Source organism: Puma concolor, chromosome D1 (assembly GCF_028749965.1).
Source record: "Puma concolor isolate L17-30 chromosome D1, mPumCon1.1.hap2, whole genome shotgun sequence".
Taxonomy (NCBI): domain Eukaryota; kingdom Metazoa; phylum Chordata; class Mammalia; order Carnivora; family Felidae; genus Puma; species Puma concolor.
Window position 1 is genome coordinate 50,568,348 of NC_141676.1, and position 19,683 is coordinate 50,588,030.

Sequence of the window (19,683 nt, forward strand, 5' to 3'; positions counted from 1 at the left end):
TTTTTCTATAACTTATTGCTATACCAGGTTTAGGGGTGAGTTTCCATACTCTTTCTTTCCTGGATATCTTGCTAAGGTGCTTAGAGGATTCTATTCTTCCAGGGAAATATCTGTACTCTTCTCTTTCTCTCTTCCTAAACATTTTATTCAGTATTTTACATTTTTTCCCAAGAGACCCACTGTGCAGGGTCCTTTCAAAGGCAACCACTTCCTAGTCCTTGGTCTTAAGATCAATAGGACCTTACAGAGACATATTTTTATTTCTGAGTATCACAGATTGCAGTTCTTTAATAATAGCAATTTCATTTTGGTGGATCAGGTGTCACTCAAAACAGTAGAATGCCCAGTGGAACCACAGATCACCTAATTGTTTTCAATGGATGATGATTTAATATGTTACAGAATCGTATATAGCCATTTCTCATGCCTTAGAGCAGTGGCTTTCAAGCATTTAAACCCCAATCTCAGTATGAAAAAATTTACGTTGCTACACACACAGACACACACACATTCACACATATACCTGAAAGCCAGTTTGAAGAAATAATACCTTTATGACAAGTGTTGGACTCTCATATTTTCTATCCTTTTTAATTTTAGAATGTTGTGCTCCACAAATGACTTACAATTTGTAAATCACTGCAGTTGTAGTTCTTAATATTTGAGGGGGGATAACAGATTCTGAACCTTTTTGGCACTCTGATGAAAGCAATGGACTCTCTTTTCAGGAAAATGCACATACATACATTTTTGCATACATTTTCAGTCTTTAGGCATAAACATGGACTCCTTAGTTCTAAAAGTTTCTATGCTAGATAACATTTGGAATTAGCTTGCTTTCCTGATAGATTTCACCCAACATGCCTGGACAAATATCAACTGCACATTTCTGCACATATCAACTGCAATATTTCTGCCCTTCCTCCCCTCCTCTTTTTAAATATTACTAATATAGTTTTGCAGACCAAAGAAAGTATGTGATAAATAAAACTTCATCTTGCATATCAAGGTTAAAAATCTCAGATGAGCCTTATTCTTCCTGGCAATAGAGTTGTCTTTATAGTATTTTGAGTCAGGGCACAAGGACAAACACTTGTATCTGATATGTCAGGAGCCATTGTGTCCTTTACAGAGATATTCCTTTGCTAGGAACTTAGCACATCAGTCCCCTAGCAACTGCAGGCTGATTTCTGGCCATCTTCATTTCTGGTGGAGAAACTTATTTATTACCAGTCACCTTCCCCAACTGTTCTTTATAACCACCATCTGGTAATTAGAATGGGGCTACAGCTTTGTGGTGTGAACTTCTGCCTCCCCTCCCTTTCACCTTTTGTGCTTTCTATCCTTCCTTCCACAAATATTTATTGAGTTCTTTCTATGTGCCAGGCTTTGTTAATGTGAGGAATGGTTGGAAAAACTCCATGTCTGGGTGTGCCCGGCTGACCCTTGCCTCATTCTTATGTGGTTCATTCTCCTGTGCCACCAATCTTGGACTCTGTGGCAGCCCTGCTCCTTCCTGCTTTACTGGGATTTGGCATTTAACTTTTTCCTACCCACGTTGGACATTTTCATCTGCAATTTTTCTTCTGCCTAGAACAACAAACATATACATATATTTTCTTATGCAATTTTTCTTTTGCCTAGTACAACAAATGCACTTTTGCCTTTTAAATAATAAAGTAAATATGCAAATCTTAATATATTTCTGTTGTTAATATGTTCTGGGTCACTATTTTGGAAATAACATTATGGGAATATGGTCTTAATGTGCACAAATCACTCCCTGAGAGTTGGGATCTGTGAAAGATGTCTTAATAATGGGGGCATTTTCAACTGATAAAATATGGGCTCATAGTGTTTGAAACATTATTAGTATTCTTTCAAGAGCAGACATCAATCTCAGAAATCTTGTGTACAAACATGACAAAATTGGTCTGTATTACACTCTGATAAAATCACAAAATGATTTTATTTTCTTCACTTTCTTATGAATGTGAAACATTTGCATAGTATTACAATAACTTCCACAGCAGTTGGAATGCGATCTGATACATTGTTAATGGTGTGGTTAAAAATGTGTGCAATACATCCATATTTTGTGGCAGTTTTCCAATAGTTTTTTGAAAAAATTCTTAAACCTTGTATGTTTTACAATCAGGCTCCGCAAATAGACACCATCTCCGCTGCAAGTTACTTCTTTCAGTGCTCGTGGTAGACATCTCTAATCGATCACAACATTTTTTCTCACTGAGCTTGGACAGTCTTACATCCCCTTTAACATAGTGATCCAGGTTGTTGCTAAGTTGGTGAAAAGGGCATGTGAGATGAAAGCTATTTGTCCTATCAGTTTTGCACCTGAACCATCACAATCAGCAGAGGATACCAAAATGTCTGCTGAAGGCAAAGGTTGGCAAATTAGGGCGTGGGGGCAAAGGGCCAAAATAGTTAAGTATTTTAGGCTTTGTGGGTCATATAGTCTCTGTTGCACCTACTCAGCTTTGCCACTGTAGTGCCAAAGCAGACGTAGACACTATGTAAATGAATGAGTATGGCTATATTCTAGTAGAACTTTATAGAAATAGGAGGTGGACTAGATTTGCCCAACAAGTCATAGCTTGCTAGCCTCTGGTTTAAATCGCTGCTACTCAGAGTATACTTTGTGGCCAAGAGGTGTCAACATGATCTGTACCCTTGTTAGAAATGTGGATCCTTGGGGCGCCTGGGTGGCTCAGTCGGTTGAACGTCTGACTTCGGCCCAGGTCATGATCTCACAGTTTGTGAGTTCGAGCCCCCCGTCGGGCTCTGTGCTGACAGCTCAGAGCCCGGAGCCTGCTTCAGATTCTGTGTCTCCCTCTCTCTCTGCCCCATCCCCACTCATGCTCTGTCTCTCTCTGTCTTAAAAATAAATAAAACATTTAAAAAAAAAAAAAAGAAATGCGGATCCTTGTTCTGCACTCTAGACTTATGAAATCAGAATCTGTGGGGATGGGGCCCAGGAATCTGCATGTTTACTAGCTGGCAAGGTGATTCTGATGCCCACTAAAGTTTGAGAGCCCCTGGTTCAAATAACATGGCACTTCTCTTCTTTAAAAGCTTCATAGAACTCAGCTGTGAAAATAACCTCGTGCATTTATTTAGCTCATCTTTAACCACTCTTCCTGTCTCTTCATGATGTTTGATCTATTCAAGCTTTCCATTTATTTGGTTATTTTTGGGAGTTCACATTTTGTTAGAAAGTGATGTTTCCTCTAGGCTTCAAATTTTTGCTTTGGTGGTTTTAAAACATTTCTGTAAAACTTTTGACATTCCTATCAAGACATGGATTTCTGTTCACTCCCCTTGGATCTAGGCAGGCTTATGAATGCTTCGACCAATAGAGTTATGGCAGAAATGATGCTATGTAACTTCCAAGGCTGGTTCAGAAAAGGCCGTGCAGCTTTTACTCAGTTCTCAGAGACACTCACTGTGGGGGAAGTCTGCTGCATGTAAGAAGTCTGAGTACTCTGACTCCACCATGCTGGAGAGGGCATGTGTAAGCTCCCAGATGTCAGCGAGCACAGAGTGAGCCATCTTGGGCACACAATCTAATTGAACCTCCAGGTGACTGCAACCCTGCTGGCATCACAGTGATGTCATGTGAGTTGTTAGCCCAGATGAGCCCTTCCTGACTTCTCAACTGATAAAATCTGTGAGCATAATATTTGTTGTTTTAAGCCACTAAGTTTTGGGGTAGTTTGTTATGCAGCATTTGTAACTGGGGAAGTTACCCTTTTGTTTTATAATTATATTCATGTCTCTCTTATCTGAGCTTATGATTTCTTTCATACTCCTGATCTTAGATATATTTTGCTCTCAATTTTCTTTAATTAGAGTTGAAGAGGTTTTATCTATTTTATTAATCATGTCAAAGAACAAGTTTTTACATTTTGTATTTTATCATTTGAGATATTTCTGTTTCATTAACTGAAGGTTTACCTTTATTCACTTTTTTCTTCTTACTTTCTTTTTCTTTAATTGTTCATTTCCTAGTTGCTAAAGGTGAGTACTAGGTTAACTTCCTTTTTCATTTTGCTTCTTTTGTAAGAAGTATATTAGAAGCTAGAAGATTTTTTTTCCTGAGTATAATTTTCACTGTGTCCCATAAGTTTGGTAGGAAATATTTACCTCTTCATAGTTTTCTGGAGAGTTTGTAATTTCAATTGTGATTTTTTTTTTAACCAACACATTTTGGAAAGTGTTTCCAAATTTCTAAGTGGTTAAGTTTTTCTTCTTTCTGGGGTAGAGGGATGTTCTTCCATTTTCCCGGCATCTATAGTAAGTACATATTTCTCTACTACAAGAAAACAAAATTCCAGCAATTTTCCCTAGCAAGACCCTTTCTTCTTCCCTTACCAGTAAGTTTGTTTTATGCTTTGGAGTGCTTTTACCTCCTGACTCCGCACATGAATGCTTTAAATGCTTTTGCTTCTGCTGTCGCCCTGTGCCTGACCTTCACAAACCTAAGCTGTTTTTTTCCCCAATAGTTTAGTAATATTTGTTTCAGACTGTGATTAGGTTTTTATTCATTAATTACCTCTGATAGTGTATGTTCTTATTTCATTTCAAGGTCCCGTGTGATGCTCCCCCCAATTCTCTCCGTATACACAAAGGCTTCCTTCCAACCTAAGGCATAGGCAGTACTTAGCATACCTTTTTGACCCCCACTCCCACCAGCCACAAGACTGCTGGAAAATGCCTATTAAGTAATATGCTTATTTGAATTTACCCCTAATTTATTTGGGTATACTTTCACAACCCAAATATTTTGTTTAGAGTGTTGATTTCATTGAAAATTTTGGAAAGAAATACTGCTCAACACATACAAAGTTGCAGGATGGAAATTGACTATAGTTACATGGAAGATTTTCATTAAAAGTATCTCTTCCTGGATATTTCAAAAAGATAAACATTTAATAACTGAACCCATATCCTTTAAGTGAGAATTATACTTAATGTAGATCAGATTATACCATTTACTCTTTGAATATGTTGTAGTAAGTGGCATTTAGAATTGTTTGGGATTTTGACGGTTATTCATTTTAAGCTCCTATTTAGGGAGAAATCCATTCTCCACATTTCCCAACTCCTGTGTAATAACTTCTGCTCTTTTATGGAATTAAATGGATTTCTTTCCTGCTTCCTTGGGCTAACATGCCTTCCCCTGTCTTATAATATTTTTCCTTAAGTAGCCTGTGGAGACATTTTGTTTTCCATTTTCAAAGGTATATCAACTAATTTTTAATTAAACATGACATAAATTTTGATAAACCAAAATTTGGGATTGATAATTTAGCGTTTTTTAATACCAAAGTTGGAAAAGCTTGCTCTTTTCATCTTATACTTTATAACTTTGTTTTTTCTGCCTTGAAGTAAAATTATTTGTATTTACGCTATATTATTTCCTCTAAGGTTGAAAGAGTCAAGGACCTTACTACTTGTTTCCTTCATAGGGCCCATAATTCCTTGTACATAGTAGGAGCTTGACAAATATTATTAAATAAATGGCTGAATAAATACTTGTGACTGCTATTGTGATAATAGTAAAGCAATTTTAGTAATGGTCCTACACATTTGCCATGGTAACTTTAGAGCAAAATTATTTTCTGCATATAATCAAAATATAAATATAGTACATAGTATTTATACACAGAAGGATAAATTTTGAGAAACCTATTCATATATGGATCTCAAAGTCTTTAGATACTTTTTTAAACATTTATTTAGATCCAAGTTAGTTAACATATAGTGTAATAATAATTTTAGGAATAGAATTTACTGATTCATCACTTATACATAACACCCAGTACTCATCCCAACAAGTGCCCTTCTTAATGTCCATTGCCCTTTTAGCCCATCCTCCCACCCACCCCCCCACCAGCAACCCTCAGTTTGTTCTCTGTATTTAAGAGTCTCTTATGGTTTGTCTCCCTTTCTGTTTTTATCTTATTTTTGCTTTCCTTCCCCTGTGTTCATTTGTTTTGTTTCTTAAATTCCGTATATGAGTGAAATCATATATTTGTCATTCTCTGATTGACTTATTTTGCTTAGCATAATACATTCTAGTTCCATGCATGTTGTTGCAAATGGCAAGATTTCATTCTTTTTGATCACTGAGTAATATTCCAGTGTTAATATGTACCACATCTTCTTTATACTTATATCAGTCAATGGACATTTGGGCTCTTTCCATACTTCGGCTATTGTCAATAGTGCTGCTATAATCAAGGGGTGCATGTGCCCCTTGGAATCAGGACTCCTGTATCCTTTGGATAAATACCTAGTAGTGCAATCACTGGGTCATAGGGTAGTTCTGTTTTTAATTTTTTGGGGAACCTCCATATTTTCCAGAGTGTCTGCACAAGTTTGCATTCCCACCAGCAGTGCAAAAGGGTTCCTCTTTCTCTGTATCCTCGCCATCTGTTGTTTCTTGAGTTGTTCATTTTAGCCATTTTGACAGGTGTGAGGTGGTATCTCATTGTGGTTTTCATTAGTATTTCCCTGATGGTTGAGCATCTTTTCATGTGTCTATTAGCCATCTGGATGTCTTCTTTGGAGAAGTGTCTATTCATGTCTTTTGCCCATTTCTTCACTGGATTATCTGTTTTTTGGGTGTTGAGTTTGATAAGTTCTTTATATATTTTGGATACTAACCCTTTATCTGATATGTCATTTGCAAATATCTTCTCCCATTACGTCATTGCCTTTTAGTTTTGCTGATTGTTTCCTTCCCTGTGCAGCTTTTTATCTTGATGGGGTCCCAATAGTTCATTTTTGCTTTTGTTTCCTTTGCCTCAGGAGACATGTCAAGTAAGAAGTTGCTGTGGCAGAAGTCAAAGAGGTTGTTGCCTGCTTTCTCCTCTAGGATTTTGATGGCTTCTTGTCTAACGTCTTATTCATTTTGAGTTTATTTTTGTGTATGGTGTAAGAAAGTGGTCCAGGTTCATTTTTCTGCATGTCACTGTCCAGTTTTCCCAGCACCATTTGCTGAAGAGACTTTTTTCCCACTGGATAGTCTTTCCTGCTTTGTCAAAGATTGTTAGGCCATACATTTGTGGGTATGTTTCTGGGTTCTCTATTCTGTTCCATTGATCTATGTGTCTGTTTTTTGCCAGTACCATACTGTCTTGATGATTACAGCTTTGTAATACAGCTTGAAGTCTGGAATTATGATGCCTCCAGCTTTGGTTTTTTTATTCCCCCCAACGTTACTTTAGCTATTCGGGGTCTTTTCTGGTTCCATACAAATTTTAGAATTCTTTGTTCCAGCTCTGTGAAGAATTCTTTTGTTATTTTGATAAGGACTGCATTGAATGTGTAGATTGTTTTCAGTAGTATAGACATTTTAACAATATTTGTTCTTCCAATCCATGAGCATGGAATGTTTTTCCATTTCTTTGTGTCTTCTACAATTTTGTTCATTAGCTTTCTCTAGTTTTCAGCGTACAGATCTATTACCTCTTTGGTTAGGTTTATTTCTAGGTATATTATGGCTTTTGGTGAAATTGTAAATGGGATAAATTCTTTAATTTCTCTTTCTGCTGCTTCATTATTAGTGTGTGGAAATGAAACTGATTTCTGTGCATTGACTTTATATCCTGCAACTTTGCTGAATTTCTGGATCAGTTCTAGCAGTTTTTTGGTGTAATATTTTGGGTTTTCTATGTAGCGTATCATGACATCTGGAAAGAGTGAAAGTTTGACTTCCTCCTTGCCAATTTGGATGCTTTTTTTTTTTAATCCTTATTTATTTTTGAGAGAGAGAGAGAGAGAGAGAGAGAGAGAGCAAGCAGAGAAGGGGGAGAGAGAGAGGGAGACACAGAATCCGAAGCAGGCTCCAGGCTCCGAGCTGTCAACACAGAGCCCAACACAGGGCTCAAACTCATGAACCATGAGATCATGACATGAGCCGAAGTTGGCTGCTTAACTGACTGAGCCACCCAGGCCTGGATGCCTTTTATTTCTTTTTGTTGTCTGACTGCTGAGGCTAGGACTTCCAACACTATGTTGAAGAACAGCAGTGAGAGTGGACATTCTCTATCGTGTTCCTGGCCTTAGGGGGAAAGCTCTCAGTTTTTCCCCATTGAGGATGATAAGCTGCAGATTTTACACATATGACCTTTATGATCTCGAGGTATGATCCTTCTATCCCTACCTTCTTGAAGGTTTTTATCAAGAAAGGATGCTGTATTTTTTCAAATTATTTTTCTGCATCTATTGAGAGGATCATGTGGTTATCATCATTTATTAGTGTGATGTATCATTGGTTGATTTGCGGATATTGAACCAGCCCTGCATCCCAGGAATAAATCCTGTTTGACCATGGTGAATAATTCTTTTTTAATGTATTATTGGATCCAGTTTGCTAATATCTTGTTGAGAAGTTTTACATCCATGTTCATCAGAGAAATTGGTCTGTAGGTCTCCTTTTTAGTGGGGTCATTGTCTGGTTTTGGAATCAAGGTAATGCTGGTCTCATAGAATGTGTTTGGAAGTTTTTCTTCTATTTCTATTTTTTGGAAAAGCATCAAAAGAATAGGTATTAATTCTTCTTTAAATGTTTGGAAGAATTTCCCTGGAAAGCCATCCAGCCCTTGACTCTTGTTTGTTGGAAGATTTTTGATTACTGGTTTAATTTCTTTACTGGCTATGGGTGTGTTCAAATTTTCTATTTCTTCCTGTTTCAGTTTTGGTAGTGTATAGGTTTCTAGGAATTTGTCCATTTCTTCCAGATTGCCCATCTTATTGGCATATAATTGCTCATAATATTCTCTTATTATTATTGTTTGTATTTCTGCAGTGTTGGTTGTGATCTCTCCTCTTGCATTCATGATTTACTTATTTTGATCCTTTCCTTTCTCTTTTTGATCAATCTGCCTAGGGATTTGTTAGTTTTGTGAATTCTTTCAAAGAACCAGCTCCTGGTTTTGTTCATATGTTCTGTTTTTTAAAAAAAATTTGAATAGCATTGATTTCTGTCCTATTCTTTATTATTTCCCTTCTTCTGCTAGTTTTGGGCTTTATCTGCTGTTCTTTTTCCAGGTCCTTTAGCTGTAATGTTAGGTTGTGTATTTGAAACCTTTCTTCCTTCTTTGGGAAGGTCTGGATTGCTATATACTTCCCTCTTATGACTGCCTTTGCTGCATCCCAGAGGTTTTGGATAGTCATGTTTTCATTTTCATTTGGCTTCTATGTACTTTTTAATTTGCTCTTTCATTTCTTGGTTAACCCATTCATTCTATAATAGCACATTCTTTAATCTCCAAGTATTCATGGTCTTTCCAAATTTTTTCTTGTGGTGATTTCAAGTTTCATATCATTGTGGTCTGAAAATATGCATGGTATGATCTCAGTCTTTTTGTACTTGTTGAGGGCTGGTTTGTACCCCAGTATGTGATCTGTTCTGGAGAATATTCCATCTGCAGTCAAGAAGAATGTGTATTCTGCTGCTTTAGGATGAAATGTTCTGCATATCTGTTAAGTACTTCTGGTCCAATGTGTCATTCAAAGCCATTGTTTCCTTGTTGATTTTCTGCTTAGGTATCTTTCCATTGCGTTAAGTGGGGTATTAAAGTCCCCTACTATTATGGTATTATTATCAATGAGCTTCTTTATGTTTGTTATTAATTGATTTATATATTTGAGTGCTTCCATGTTGGGAGCATGTATTTATATTTACAGTTGTTAGATCTTCTTGGTGTTAGACCTCTTAATTATGATTTAGTGCCCTTCTTCATCTCTTGTTACAGTCTTTATTTTATTTATTTATTTATTTATTTATTTATTTATTTATTTTAATTTTGTGTTTTTAATTTATGTTCAAATTAGTTAAAATATAGTGCAACAATGATTACAGCAGTAGATTCCTTAATGCCCCTTACCCATTTAGCCCATCCCCCCTCCCACAACCCCTCTGGTAAACCTCTGTTTGTTTTCCATATTTAAAAGCCTCTTATGTTTTGTCCCCCTCCTGGTTTTTATATTATTTTTGTTTCCCTTCCCTTATGTTCATCTGTTTTGTCTCTTAAAGTCCTCATATGAGTGAAGTCATATGATATTTGTCTTTCTCTAACTAACTTCGCTTAGCTTAATACCCTCCAGTTCCATCCATGTAGTTGCAAATGGCAAGATTTCATTCTATTTGATTGCCAAGTAATACTCCATTGTATATATATACCACATCTTCTTTATCCATCATCCATCAATGGCCATTTGGGCTCTTTCCATACTTTGGCTATTGTTGATAGTGCTGCTATAAACATTGCATATGTCCCTTTGAAACAGCACACCTGTATCCCTTGGATAAATACCTAGTAGTGCAAGTGCTGTGTCGTAGGGTAGTTCTTTTTTTAGTTTTTTGAGGAACCTACATACTGTTTTACATAGTGGCTGTACCAGCTTGCATTCCCACCAACAACGCAAAAGAGATCCTCTTTCTCCACATCCTTGCCAACATCTGTTGTTGCTTGAGTTGTTAATGTTAGCCATTCTGACAGGTGTGAGGTGATATCTCATTGTAGTTTTGATTTGTATTTCCCTGATGATGAGTGATGTGGAGCATTTTTTCATGTGTCTGTTAGCCATCTGAATGTCTTCTTTGGAGAAGTGTCTATTCATGTCTTTTGCCCATTTCTTCACTGGATTATTTGTTTTTTGGGTGTTGAGTTTGGTAAGTTCTTTATAGATTTTGAATACCAACCCTTTATCTGATAGGTCCTTTGCAAATATCTTCTCCCATTCTGTCAGTTGCTTTTTAGTTTTGCTGATTGTTTCCTTTTCTGTGCAGAAGCTTTTTATTTTCATGAGATTCCAGTAGTTCATTTTTGCTTTTGTTTCCCTTGCCTCCAGAGACGTATTGAGTAAGAAGTTGCTGTGGCCAAGATCAAAGAGGTTTTTGCCTGCTTTCTTCTTGAGAATTTTGATGGCTTGCTGTCTTACATTTAGGTCTTTCATCCATTTTGAGGTTATTTTTGGTGTGTGTATGGTGTAAGAAGGTGGTCCAGGTTGATTCTTCTGCCTGTTGCTGTCCAGTTTTCACAGCACCACTTGCTGAAGAGACTCTTTATTCCGTTGGATATCCTTTTTTTTTTTTTGGATATTCTTTTCTGTGTTGTCAAAGATTAGTTGGCATACATTTGTGGGTCCATTTCTGGGTTCTCTATTCTGTTTCCTTGTTTCCTTGTTGATCTGAGTGTCTGTTCTTGTGCCAGTACCATACTGTCTTGATGATTATAGCTTTGTAATACAGTTTGAAGTCTGAGACTGTGATGCCTCCAGCTTTGGTTTTCTTTTTCAAGATTGTTTTGGCTATTCTGGGTCTTTCTGGTTCCATATAATTTTAGAATTCTTTGTTCTATCTCTGTGAAGAATGCTGGTGTTATTTTGATAGAGATTGCATTGAATATGTAGATTGCTTTGGGTAGTATCGACATTTTAGTATTTGTTCCTCCTATCCAGTAGCATGGAATCTTTTTGTATTTTTTGGTGTCTTCTTCAGTTTCTTTTAGAAGCTTTCTATACTTCTCAGTGTATAGATTTTTCACCTCTTTGGTTAGATTTATTCTTAGGTATTTTATGGTTTGGGGGCAATTGTAAATGGGATCGATTCCTTGATTTCTCTTTCTGTTGCTTCATTGTTGGTGTATGGGAATGCAACTGATTTCTGTGCGTTGATTTTATATCCTGCAACTTGGCTGAATTCATGAATCAGTTCTAGCAGTTTTTTGGTGGAATCTTTTGGGTTTTCCATATAGAGTATCATGTCATCAGCAAAGAGTGAAAGTTTGACCTCCTGGTTGATTTGGATGCCTTTTATTTCTTTGTGTTGTCTGATTGCAGAGGCTAAGACTTCCAATACTATGTTGAATAACAGTGGCAAGAGTGGACATCCCTGTCTTGTTCCTGACCTTAGGGGGAAAGCTCTCAGTTTTTCCCCATTGAGAATGATATTACCATTGGGTCTTTTATATATGGCTTCCATGATCTCAAGGTATGATCCTTCTATCCCTACTTCCTTGAGGGTTTTTATCAAGAAAGGATGCTGTATTTTGTCAAATGCTTTCTCTGCATCTATTTAGAGGATCATATGGCTCTTGTCCTTTCTTTTATTGATGTGATGAATCACAGTGATTGTTTTATGGATATTGAACCAGCCCTGCATCCAAGGTATAAATCCCACTTGGTTGTGGTGCATAATTTTTTTAATGTATTGTTGGATCCAGTTGGCTAATATCTTGTTGAGGATTTTTGCATCCATGTTCATCAGGGAAATTGGTTTATAGTTCTCCTTTTTAGTGTGGTCTGTGTCTGGTTTTGGAATCAAGGTAATGCTGGCTTCATAGAAAGAGTTTGGAAGTTTTCTTTCCATTTCTATTTTTTGGAACATCTTCAAGAGAATAGGTGTTAACTCTTCCTTAAATGTTTGGTAGAATTCCCCTGGAAAGCCATCTGACCCTGGACTCTTGTTTTTTGGGAGACTTTTGTTTACTAATTCGATTTCTTTACTGGTTATGGGTCTGTTCAAATTTTCTATTTCTTCCTGTTTCAGTTTTGGTAGTGTACATGTTTCTAGGAATTTGTCCATTTCTTCCAGATTGCCCATTTTATTGGCATATAATTGTTCATAATATTCTATTATTGTTTTTATTTCTGCTGTGTTGGTTGTGATCTCTCCTCTTTCATTCTTGATTTTATTTACTTGGGTTATTTCCTTTTTGATCAAACTGACTAGTGGTTTATCAATTTTGTTAATTCTTTCAAAGAACCAGCTTCTGGTTTCATTAATGTGTTCTGTTTTTGTTTTGTTTTGTTTTGTTTTTGTTTTTGTTTTTTTGGTTTCAATAGCATTAATTTTTGCTTATTTCCTGTCTTCTGCTGGTTTTGGGTTTCATTGGCCGTTCTTTTTCCAGTTCTTTAAGGCGTAAGGTTAGGTTGTGTATCTTCCTTCTTTAGGAAGGTCTGGATTGCTGTATACTTTCCTCTTATGACTGCCTTTCCTGCATCCCAGAGGTTTTGGGTTGTGGTGTTATCATTTTCATTGGCTTCCATGAACTTTTTAATTTCCTCTTTAACTTCTTGGTTAGCCCATTCATTCTTTAGTAGGATGTTCTTTAGTATCCAAGTCTTTGTTACCTTACCAAATTTTTTCTTGTTGATTTCGAGTTTTATAACGTTGTGGTCTGAAAATATGCATGGTATGATCTCAATATTTTTGTACTTATTGAAGGCTGATTTGTGTTCCAGTATGTGGCCTATTCTGGAGAACGTTCCATGTGCACTAGAGAAGAATGTATATTCCCCTGCTTTAGGATGAAATGTTCTGAATATATCTGTTAAGTCCATCTGGTCTGGTGTGTCATTCAAAGGTGTTGTTTCCTTGTTGATGTTTTGATTAGATGATCTGTCCATTGCTGTGAGTGGGGTGTTGAAGCCCCCTACTATTATGGTATTACTATCAATGAGTTTCTTTATGTTTGTGATTAATTTATTTATATATTTGGTTGCTGTCCACATTTGGCCCATAAATGTTTATAATTGTTAGGTCTTCTTGGTGGATAGACCCTTTAATTATGATATAATGCCCTTATTCATCTCTTGATACAGTCTTTATTTTAAAGTCTAGATTGTCTGATATAAGTATGGCTACTTCGGCTTTCTTTTGTTGACCATTAGCATGATAGATGGTTCTCCATCCCCTTACTTTCAATCTGAAGGTGTCTTTAGGTCTAAAGTGGGTCTCTTGTAAACAGTATATAGATGCATCTTATTTTCTTATCCATTCTGTTACCCTATGTCTTTTGATTGGAGCATTTAGTCCATTGATTTAGAGTGAGTACTGAAAGATATGAATTTATTGCCATTATGTTGCTTGTAGAGTTGAAGCTTCTGGTGGTGTTCTCGGGTCCTTTCTAGTCTTTGTTGCTTTTGGTTTTTATTTATTTCTTTATTTTTTTCATCTTTTCTCCCCTCAGAGAGTCCCCCTTAAAATTTCTTGCAGGGCTGGTTTAGTGGTCACAAACTCCTTTAATTTTTGTTTGTCTGGGAAACTTTTTATCTCTCTTTCTATTTTGAATGACAGCCTTGCTGGATAAAGAACTCTTGGCTGCATACTTTTCTGATTCAGCACATTGAATATATCCTGCCTCTCTTTTCTGGCCTGCCAAGTTTCTGTGGGTAGGTCTGCTGCAAACCTGATCTGTCTTCCCTTGTAGGTTAAGGACTTTTCCCCCCTTGTTGCTTTCATGATTGTCTCCTTGCCTGAGTACTTTGTGAATTTGACTATGATATGCCTTGTTGATGGTCAGTTTTTGTTGAATCTAATGGGGGTCCTCTGTGCTTCCTGGATTTTGATGTCTGTGTCCTTTCCCAGGTTAGGAAAATTTTCCACTATGATTTGCTCACATAACCCTTCTACCCCTGTTTCTCTCTCTTCCTCTTCTGGGACCCCTATAATTCTGATGTTGTTCCTTTTTAAGGAGTCACTGATTTCTCTAATTCTTAAATCATGTTATTTTGCCTTAATTTCTCTTTTTTTCTGCTTCATTATTCTCCATAAGTTTGTCATCTATATCACTGATTCTCTGTTCTGCCTCATCCATTCTTGTTGCTGTGGCATCCATTCGAGTTTGCAGCTCAGTTATAGCATTTTTTATTTCATCTGACTAGCTTTTACTTCTTTTATCTCCACAGAAAGGGATTCTAATCTATTTTATACTCCAGCTAGTATTATCGTGATTCTAAATTCTGGTTCAGACATCTTGCTTGTATCTGTGTTGGTTAAGTCCCTGGCTGTCATTTCTTCCTGCTCTTTCTTTTGGAGTGAATTCCTTCATTTTGTGATTTTGAAGGGAGAAAAGGAATTAATGAGGTAAAAAAATTAAAATTGAATATTAAAATTAAACAAATATTAAATTTAAAAAATCAAAACAAACACACACACACACACAAAATGAAATAAATTATGCTATTTCCTAGGTGTGTTTTGGTCTGGGTGTTGAAGGGGGCTTGATAGATTAAAGAAAAAAGGGGAAAGAGTAAAAAAAAGGAAATTCTTTGAAAATTTGAAAAAATGAATACACTGAAGTAGACTAAAATGAAATGATGGAAGTAAAATAAAATTTGAAAAATGTACACAAAAGTAAAAAATATAGTAGAAAAAATAAAAATATTTTAATAAAAATTGAAAGCAAAAATGAACTTTTTCTGTATTCAAGAAAAAAAAAGAAATGAAAAAAAGAAAAAAGAAGAAAAAAAGAAAGAAAACTGAATAGGTGGACCAGTGAACAGACTGAAATATGACCGAAATTACTTTGTTTTTCCCTAGAAGTCAAACTATGAAGCACTTTATAGTCCATAAACTAAGTAGATGGAGAGAATTCTTTTCCTGAAGAGCGAGGTTGGCCCAGTTGGGCGGGCCTTAGTGAAACGGCTCCGTTCTCCACTAGATGGTGCTGCTTAGCTTACTGGGGTGGATTGTTGTGGCGCTTGTAGGTATGTATGTGCATGTGCAGGAGAAATAAAAATGGTGTCACCCAGCTACCTAGTCTCTAGTATCAGAACTCTGTTCTTCCCGATCAGCAATTGCACACCTGTCCTTTGTGTTCAGCTTCCATCCACTCCCTGCTTTTACACAATCCATGACCAAGCCCCAGGCAGTACCTCCCTCCTGAGTTTTGTCTCAGATGCAGCTGTTTTTCCTGACCCCTTGCTTCTGAGGGACTGCAGCTTTGACCCATTCTGCCCCTCTGCAGGAGGGTCTCACCAAGCAATGGCCGGGTGCCGGGTGCACCCAGGAATGTTTGCGGGACTGTGCTGCTGCCCGCCCCAGAAAAAGTTTGCGACATAGTGTAGCAGCCGTGTTTCAGGGATTATGGAAAATCACAACACACATCTGGCACCAGGCTTCACCCTTAACGACCTTGTTCCAGCACCAGTGAATGTGGTTGTTCTCCAGGGTCCACTGGAGCCTTGCCTTTGGGCGACCCACACAGCCTCTACCAGGTGTCCTCTCAGCAGAAAATGTCTCTCCCCATGTGGCCTGAAGAACCCCAGACTCCACTCTGCTCCTGGAGATTCACCCTTCCCACCAGAGCACCGCCAGATATTGAGCTGTGGAGTTTCAGACTCTGTACTCCCCCTGTTTATAGTCTTAATGGAATTTAAACCCTCTCCTTTCTCCTTTCTCCCTTTTTAGTTCAGTCCCTGCAGTTGTTTCCACTTTTTCACTTTCTCTCCAGCTGCTTTTGGTGGGGGCTGCTTTTCCTGTATTCTCCCTCCCCTGTTTCTGTCCTCTCTCTGCATGCAAAAGCAACTCCCTGACCTCCGTGGCTTCTCTCTCCCCAAGTTCACCTCTCTACGCCGGGTACCTGCTGAATTCTGTGGTTCAGGTTGTGCAGATTGTTGTGTTAATCCTCAGATCAGTTTTCTAGGTTTGCAGGATGGATTAGTGTTGGTCTGGCTGTATTTCATGGACACAAGACACACAAAAAACTTCCATGCTATTCCATCATCTTGGCTTCTCCTACAGTATTTTAAAATCTAGTTTATCTGATATAAGTATGGCCACTCCAGCTTTCTTTTGATGACCATTAACATAATAGATGGTTCTCAATCCCCTTACTTTCAATCTGTAGATGTCTTATGGTCTAAAATGAGTCTCTTGTAGGCAGCATATAGATGGGTCTTCTTGGGGCACCTAGGTGACTCAGTTAGTTAAGCATCCAGTTTTGACTCAGGTCATGATCTTGCAGCTCATGAGTTCGAGCCCCATGTGGGGCTTGTGCTGACAGCTTAGAGCTTGGAGCCTGCTTGGGATTCTGTGTCTCCCTCTTTCTCTGGCCCTCTACAACTCATGCTCTGTTTCTGTCTCTCTCTCAAATATAAATAAAAACGTTAAAAAATATATGAGTCTTGTTTTCTTATCTATTCTGATACCCTGTATCTTTTATTGGACTATTTAGTCTATTTATATTTAGAGTGAGTACAGAAAGATATGAATTTAGTGCCATTGTGTTGCCTGTAGAGTTGGTGTTTCTGGTGATGTTCTCTGGTCCTTTCTAGTCTTTGTTGCTTTTCTTTTTTTTTTTTTTTTTTTTCTTTTCTCCACTCAAAGCACCCCCACCCCCCTTAACATTTCTCACAGGGCTGGTTTAGTGTCACGAACTCCTTTAGTTTTTTTGTTTTTTGTTTTTGTCTGGGAAACTCTTTATCTCTCCTTCTATTTTGAATGACAGCCTTGCTGGATAAAGAATTCTTGGCTGCATATTTTCTTTTGATTCAGCGCATTGAATATTTCCTACCACTCCTTTCTGACCTGCAAAGGTTCAGTGGATAGGTCTCCTGTGAATCTGATCTGTCTTCTCTATTAGGGTGAGAACTTTTTTTCCCTTGCTGCTTTCATAATTCTTTCCTTGTCTGTGTATGTTGTGAATTTGACTATGATCTGCCTTGTTGATGGTCGGTTTCTGTTCAATCTAATAGGAGTTCTCTGTGCTTCTTGGATTTTGATGTCTGTGTCCTTCCCCAGATTAGGAAAGTTTTCTGTTGTAATTTGCTCACATAAACTTTTTGCCTCTTTTTCTCTCTTCATACTCTGGTTCTCCTATTCAGATGTTACTCCCTTTTAATAAGTCATTACATTCTCTAAGTCTTATATCCCTATCTTTTGCCTTTGTTTCCTCTTTTTTTCTGTCTCATTATTCTCCATAATTTTATCTTCTATATCACTGATTCACTGCTGTGCTTCATCCACCCTTGCTGTCATGGCAACCATTTGAGATTGCATCTCAGTTATAGCATTTTTAATTTCAGCCTGACTAGATTTTATTTATCTCCACAGAAGGGGATTCTAGGGATTCTCTTGTGCCTTCTATGCTTTTTTCAACCCCAGCTAGTATTCCTATTATCATGGTTCTAAATTCTAGTTCAGACATCTTACTTCTATCTGTGTTAAGTCCCTGGCTGTCATTTCTTCCTGTTCTTTCTTTTGGGTGAATTCCTTCATCTTGTCATTTTGGAGGAAGAAAAAAATTAATAAAATGAAAAATAATTTTAAAAATTAAAAACAAAACAAAAAATCAAATAAAGGAAACTATATCCTAGGTGTGGTTTGGTCCTCTTGTTGAAAGAAGCTTGATAAAATGAGAAAAAAGGGAAAGGAAAGGGAAAAAAAGGAAAAAGGTAAGAAAAAAATTTAAAAATTAAAAAAATATATGTAACAAAGTAGAATAAAATAAAATGAAATAGAATAAAAAATTTAAGAAAATAAAGTAAAAAAAAAAATTCTGTATCCAAGAAAGAGAAAAGAATGGGGGGAAAAACCAACTTAAGTAAAAACAGCAGTGAAGAAAAGGAACTAATAAATGAACCAGCCAGTAGAATGAAACCCAAATGAAGTTACATCCAGTTTCCCCTAGAACTGAAACTATGAAGCACTCTATAGTCTGTACACTAAGCAGGTGGAGGGACTTATGCTGGTCTTCTGGGAGACGTGCTTGGAGGGTGCAGTTGGGCTGAACTTGGTGTAATAGCTCCATTCTCCACTAGGTGGCACTGTGTAGCTTACTGGGGTGGATCACTGTGATGTGCATGCATGTGCATGCATACCTGCATGTGCACAGGAGAGGTGAAAATGACTTTAGCCAGCCCCCTAGTCTCTGGTGAAGGAACTTCATGCTCTCACCAACCTGCGATCACCACCCCTCCTTTGTCTCAGGCTTCTGTCCACTCCCTGCCTATTTCCAAGCTGTTCACCTGCCAGGCAGCACCTCCCTCCAGAATTTTATCTCAGATGGGGCTGTGTTTCAAAATCCCACACTTTAGAGACCCCTGTGGCTTGGGCCCCCACTGACTATCTGGGGGAGGGTCTTGCTGAGTATTGGCCAGGTGCCAACTGGCCCCAGGAAATGTTCGTGCAATCATGGAGTGTCAGAGGTTTAGACATTATGGCAAATCACAACACAGGTGGCACCAGGTTTTGTGGTGTTCTGGTTTGTCCCAACAGCAAACAAAGCTTTTATTCTGGGGTCTGCTGGGATCTTTGCCTGTGGGGAGGCTGTTTGTCATCTACCAAATGCACTCCAAGCAGGGGAACCACTTCTCCCTGTGTGGCACATGGACCTCTCAGACCACACTGCCTGCTCCTAAGAATTCGCCCTTTTTCCTTACTGGAGCACTGCCAGGCACTGAGCTCTGAAACTTTAATCAAAGTCTTTAGATATTTGATAGTTCTTTCACTATCTGGATATGGCAAGACCAATGAGCTAAGCAGTAATTTAGCTATTCAGTGCAGATGAAACATGTATATGTGATACAATACTCCTTTTTCCTTTACCTCTCCAAAGCATTTAGAGCAGATTTTGTCCATGTTTTGATGATGGTTACCAATGCCATACAGTATTGGGGAAATTATAAGACAGACATAAGGCAAAATTGGGGACTGGGGAGCACTTGGGCACCTTGGAAATCTGAGCAGAGGCAGAGGCAGGCACGTTGGACAATAAGCAGATTTGGTGACGGGACACTGGAAGATTCCCTGGGGTTGGTTGCTCATTCCAGAGGAGGAGAGCCAACAAGGGCAAGAGAAACAATAGTATCTAAGCAACAAACCAGATAACTTTCAAGTTTATGTCTAAGTGTTGCTGTTAGTTG

At 37.7% G+C, this 19,683-nt stretch overlaps 1 protein-coding gene across 4 annotated transcripts in view; it reads left to right on the plus strand.

Annotated features, from left to right (window-relative positions):
- Positions 1-19,683, plus strand: part of STK33 (serine/threonine kinase 33) — a 169,238-nt gene that overhangs the window by 47,676 nt on the left and 101,879 nt on the right. The gene's annotated exons all lie outside the window — the stretch shown is intronic.